This window comes from Gymnodraco acuticeps, unplaced genomic scaffold (genome assembly GCF_902827175.1).
Source record: "Gymnodraco acuticeps unplaced genomic scaffold, fGymAcu1.1, whole genome shotgun sequence".
NCBI lineage: Eukaryota > Metazoa > Chordata > Actinopteri > Perciformes > Bathydraconidae > Gymnodraco > Gymnodraco acuticeps.
Genome location: NW_022990023.1, coordinates 4,818,597 through 4,824,596, shown reverse-complemented (window position 1 = coordinate 4,824,596; position 6,000 = coordinate 4,818,597). Strand labels below are relative to the sequence as shown.

Sequence of the window (6,000 nt, the reverse complement as noted above, 5' to 3'; positions counted from 1 at the left end):
TTGATTCAATAGCTACATAAATAAACTTGCCAACACTTTTAGAAAGATGAGCCAACAGCAGGGTTGCACCGATATAGATTCAGGTTGCCATGAGCTAAACATGAAGGATGCAGGGAAGAAATCTATATGCAGAAATGCTGTACATAAAAAAATCACATTTATTCAAACCCAGGAGATTTCTCCTCTACTTTAAGAATCATTAGCAAGTTTTTTTGAGTGAGAGTGTGTAGTTCCGTGGATAACGTAGGGCAGCAAGGTGATTTAACTTGAGTGCACTCACCAAAGGTCCTTGACAGGAGTGAGCCATCCAGTGTACTTAAGAGGCTGCTCGCTGCCTGACAACACGCCTCCGCTGTCCTTCTGCGCAGAGAGCATGTGCAGAGGGATTCTCCTCAGACTGTCCCTGCCATCTGATGACCCTGATTTGCTGCGGATTATTGTCCGTTGAGGCCTAATCTGTCTTAATCCTTGTGGCACATGAAGAGATGATTTGAATTAGTGAGGCTCAGGATGTTGTTGTTTAGATGCTCATAGTCAATCTTAAAACGAGGTGGGTCTCGAGGAACCAATTATTATCAGATTAAGGTGGGAAATCAATGTTAATTGTGTTGTAAAATGGCCAAGATGAGGTATCTGTTACACCAGATAACATTACTGTAGAGTACGGTGTCTATAAATACTTTATTACAATGCAAAGGGAACATTGGTTTAATTGGGCACACTGTCACCAGGGCGCTTGTCAGCTGATGTTTTCCCTCCAAGTTTCTGACTTTCTCTCTCATGTATTATTGTAAATAGAGTAGCTTTGGACTGGAGAACAAAACAACTCTTTGAAGACATTACTCTGGGGTCTGGGAAATGATGATGTTGCTATTTTCTTTACCATGGGTTTGTTAATTGCAGCACTAAAAAACACTTTTCACCTCTGGGAGAAACAGCAAAGCTTTAAATAAAAGAAATTCTGGCAAATGGTTGTATTCGTGAAGAAAGGGATTGGTCTTTTGAAAAGAAAGCCTTTTCTGATTAGCTGACAAAGAGAAGGAACCCATTTGCACCACGCACTTAAAAACAGATGAACTGAAGACACAAAGGCGCACATCATGACGAGCACTAACCACCACACAAATCCTAATATTCACTCAAAGACTCAAACTGCATCTGCAATCGAAATGGTGAGAGCAACTTGGTGCAGAGCTTTTGCACAGAGCATGTCCACTGTCAACTGATACTGTATCCAGCACAGGAGTAACCACACATGTTCACAGTCAGCCAAATGTGGTCTCAGACAAAGCCCATTGAGCTGCTATAAATACCAGAGGAACATGGCAGTTGCTTTGTCTGAAAGTTTAATTAGCACAGCACCTAGAGTATTCAAAGATAGAAGGGCTGGCAGTGGCGAGGAGGCGAGAGCTTCCTGTGCTATCTTAAAGACGATAGTTGGTTGTGTTGGTCGGGGTTTATTTTGATATATAAAACCCAGTGAATCACATTTACTGCTGGTGCACGGGGTGTTTGTATGATTTATGAAATGAGTTTGGGTCCAGGATCTGCTGCTGTGTGTGGAGAGTGTGTGTACCTCTGGTGCTCGCCAGCAGCCCCCCCTTTGTGTTGCTGCTCAGACTGATTGAGTGGTGTTTCGTTGGGCCAACTGGGCTTCCGGCTGGTGGACGGCCCGCATCGATTGCTCGGATTCACCCTTCCTCTGGAGCACGACAGAAAAAATAAAGAGTGGAAAATAGAGAGCAAAGAGAAAAAAGGTAAGGAAGGAGAGGGAGGAAACAGGAAGAAGGGAACATTAGCTTAAATGAAAGTTTATTAGCTGTATCAGTCAGTCACTCGGGTGGGGTAAGCGTTTTGCCCCCAGGCCTTCAATCCTTCCTCTCTATCTATTCCCTCCCCCTCGCCCTCTATTTGTGTGTGTGTGTGTGTGTGTGTGTGTGTGTGTGTGTGTGTGTGTGTGTGTGTGTGTGTGTGTGTGTGTGTGTGTGTGTGTGTGTGTGTGTGTGTTTAAGGGGAGGGGTTTGGGAGGCAGGCATGACGGGAAAACATTAGGTTGTTGGCGAGTGGCCTGTACACCAGCCAGTAATTGGCTCGGGTAATGGTCATGTCCAGACAAATGGTGTAGGCCCTAACCGTGTTACGAGCAACCGGCTGCTCTGCCTGTATTCACAGCAGAGAAGCCCCAGATACACAGTGTCTGCAGGGTGTGTGTGTGTGTGTGTGTGTGTGTGTGTGTGTGTGTGTGTGTGTGTGTGTGTGTGTGTGTTTGTGTACAAGACTCGCAAAACAAGTGATTTACTGAGACACAACTCTCTCTTTTTTTCTCTCCTCACAACCGATGTCTTATGCACGGCCGTACGCTTGATTCATGATTTGCTTGCATCCTATGTGGGAGACTGCGCCGTGATAAGGAGGAAAAAGATGGCAGCACAAGCCCCGCTCACCTCCAGGGACTAACCGACATCTGCCGGTGTCCTCCAAACACGAGATGGAGAGGGAGGGAGGAAGCAAAACTAAGTAAGAAAGAGAGAAGGAGAGAAGGAAGATGACGAGAGAGAGGAAGTAAAAGGATAACTTCAATTTTTCATCCTTCCCCCCCTCTGCTGTGCATCACTTCCCCTTCTGTCTGACTGCAAGCTGAGCCACTAATGTCCATTGTGTCTGGATATACTGCATCACACACACACCTACACACATGTACGGGCGTCTGTGTGCATTAGCGTATTTCCTATTTCCTTCTGTTAATGATATGAGAGTGAGAATGAAACGTATATGCTCATTGCTCCAACAGTAGCTTTGCAAGCTAAATAGAATGCATTCATGAATAAAGCTGAGTGTGCATGTGTGTGTGTATATGTGCGTGTGTCAGTGTGTGTATATCTGTGTGTGTGTATGTGTGTGTGTGTGTATACGTGCGTGTGTCAGTGTGTGTATATCAGTGTGTGTGTGTGTGTGTGTGTGTGTGTGTGTGTGTGGTGGCAGCCCCTCAGCCATCCAGCTATCATCTCCCGCCAGACAGGCCCCACCAAACCATCCCAGCTGGATAATGAGATCCATTATGATTTACGTGCCAAAAGGACAGCCAGACAGAACAAAGACATGTACACACACACACAGTACATGTCAGTGTGTCTCATACTGTATGTGCTGATCTGTGCTGCCAGCCACTGCTTCATATTTCTGTGTGTGTGTGTGCGTGTGTGGATATATTAGTAGGGTATCCTGTATGGGCTCAGAACAGTCTCATAATACACACATGCACACAGAAGGATTCAAACTTGTATTTCCGGATCCACACTTGTGTTTTTCAATGCACACACAAATGTATTCCGTTTCATATACATATAAATAAAATCCAAATACAGAAAAAAGTTTTACATATGTATTTTTGATCCTCACTTATTAGTTTCCCGTTTAAATCCCCTGAACCTGCAAACACAAACCGCTTTCTGTGCAAGGATCGCTTTGCATTCGTGTGTGGGTTTTTTGAAACTCCCCTGACGGTCAGCCGTACTTGTAATTTTTTCTATCTATAGCCAATCAGATGTCTCCTTCATTCTAAGCCAATCACATGAGCGAGGGTAAGAGTTTCATATACGCATTTTGCGCAGTCCGGTCAGCTCGCTAAACAGAGGGCGGAGCATCAGGTGATCATGCAGAGCAGCGTGTCTCCATCAGACTCAGCAGCTGATCTGATCTCTCTCTTGCGTCCGGTTATACTTCACTCGCGTTTATGTCCATATCGATCAGATCCAGCTCTCCTGATCGGCCTTTATAGAGAGCACCGATCAAACTATTAAGAGTGAATATCGGCCGATAATGACCGGCGGGGCTCCCCCCCCGTTAACAGGTCACTGTCGAGCACTGGCTTCGTAGTGCACTGATCGATTAGCTAACCTGTAGCTGCTCCCTCCACACTCACAACAACTTCATACAGACATAAATAAAGCAGCTGTATTCGCCATACAGGAAACACACATTTAAAACGGTTTTGCCTGCCGTTTTTGTTTACACAAGCATTCATCAATGGTTTGGAAAGTGGCGCTGTACCTTAATAATATAAAGGTTTGTATTTGCGTGCATTTCCTGTTCGGAAAGTGGCGCTGTACTGAGAGTGGAGGGTGTCCTGAGATTAGCGCCTGCAGGCAGGCTCCATGGAGCTGTCAGCTCCAGACTGCGCAAAATGCGTACATGAAGCGCTACGTCATGAACGCAAGAAATCTACCCTCGTGGGGGCGCGCTCATGTGATTGGCTTAGAATTGAGGAGACATCTGATTGGCTATACATAGAAATAATTACAAGTACGAATCGGCTGACCGTCAGGGGAGTCTCCAAAAACCCACACACGAATGCAAAGCGATCCGTGCACAGAAAGCGGTTTGTGTTTGCAGGTGCAGCGGTTTTAAACGGGAAAAAAAATGTGTGGATCAAAAATACATATGTAAAACTTTTTTCTGTATTTGGATTTTATTTACATGTATATGAAACGGAACACATTTGTGTGTGCATTGAAAAACACAAGTGTGGATCCGGAAATACAAGTGTGAATCCTTTTGCGGATCATGAAATACAAGTGTGAATCCTTCTGTGCGCATGTGTGTATTATGAGACTGTTCTGAGCCCATAATCCTGCAGTGGGTCCTCTTTCCATTTGCAACTCAAGACCATTTCTCTCTCTCCATCTTTTTCACACACACACACACACACACACACACACACACACACACACACACACACACACACACACACACACACACACACACACACACACACACACACACACACACACACACACACACACACACACACACACACACACACACACACACACACACACACACACACACACACACACACACACACACACACACACACACACACACACACACACACACACACACACACACACACACACACACACACACACACACACACACACACACACACACACACACACACACACACACTTTCTTTTCCCACCTCTGCGTCCCACCTGAAAAAAGCTAACACATTGAAAGAGTGAGAGAAAGTATAGAAACCTCGCTCTGTAGCTACCCCCTACTTCCGCCCTGCTTTCTCTCCCTGTGTCACACTCTCAGACTCACACACACTCTGCCCCAGGGCATTGTGGGCAGAAAGTGAAAGGTGAAGATTACAACTGTGTGCTGCATCAAAAAAAGACCACACAACCTCACCCTGATTTATCAGCACCTCTGAGGCTAGAGCAAGCCAGGGATCTGTTCCAAGGTATTTGTGTCAGTGTGTGTGTGTGTGTGTGTGTGTGTGTGTGTGTGTGTGTGTGTGTGTGTGTGTGTGTGTGTGTGTGTGTGTGTGTGTGTGTGTGTGTGTGTGTGTGTGTGTGTGTGTGTGTGTGTGTGTGTGTGTGTGTGTGTGTGTGTGTGTGTGTGTGTGTGGGCGCTGGGATTTGTTAGTGTAAAGCCAAAGTTGCTGTCAAACACATTTTGGAAGAGGAACACATTGCTTCATTTCACTTTTTGGGAATGGGGCTATGGTTGGTGTGTCAGCTGAGAAAATCAAATCAGAAAATGTGAAACACATTGTTTGAAATATGTCAAGGAAAGAGTGTAAGCTCTTTTATGACTTTTTTCTATCTAACAAGCACAAAGATAACCAAATAAGGCATGCAGGGCTGCAACTAGTACTGTGTTTCTATTTATCGTTTCTAGGTATAAAACGTCAGACAAAAGCTAAATCCTCCAAATATTATATTGTCCAACCAACTAAAGACATAAGTAATTTAATAAATCAGATCAAAAACTAGAAGGACACTCAGAGCGCAGACCTCAGTGAACTGTAATCCCGCTGACAAACAAACAAACCGAACTGAAAGCATAACCTCTGCTGAGGTCACCAGAAAATCCTCCAACTGGAGAAGCTATTAAGGTGATTGTTTGTAGATATATTCAAAAAAAATGATGAAGACAAATGGGTGAATATATTGGGTACATCATGGGGGTTAATTTTGGGTGACTGTTAGT

General features: G+C 44.8%; 1 long non-coding RNA gene across 1 annotated transcript in view; it reads right to left on the bottom strand.

Annotated features, from left to right (window-relative positions):
- Positions 1-300: 300 nt before the first annotated feature.
- LOC117544844 overlaps positions 301-6,000 on the bottom strand; it is a 46,058-nt gene continuing 40,358 nt past the window's right edge. Inside the window, exons 2-3 of the long non-coding RNA XR_004568730.1 lie at positions 1,577-1,702; positions 301-467 (exon numbers count right to left, since the gene is read on the bottom strand). This is a non-coding gene — a long non-coding RNA (uncharacterized LOC117544844). The remainder of the gene's footprint in view (positions 468-1,576; positions 1,703-6,000) is intronic.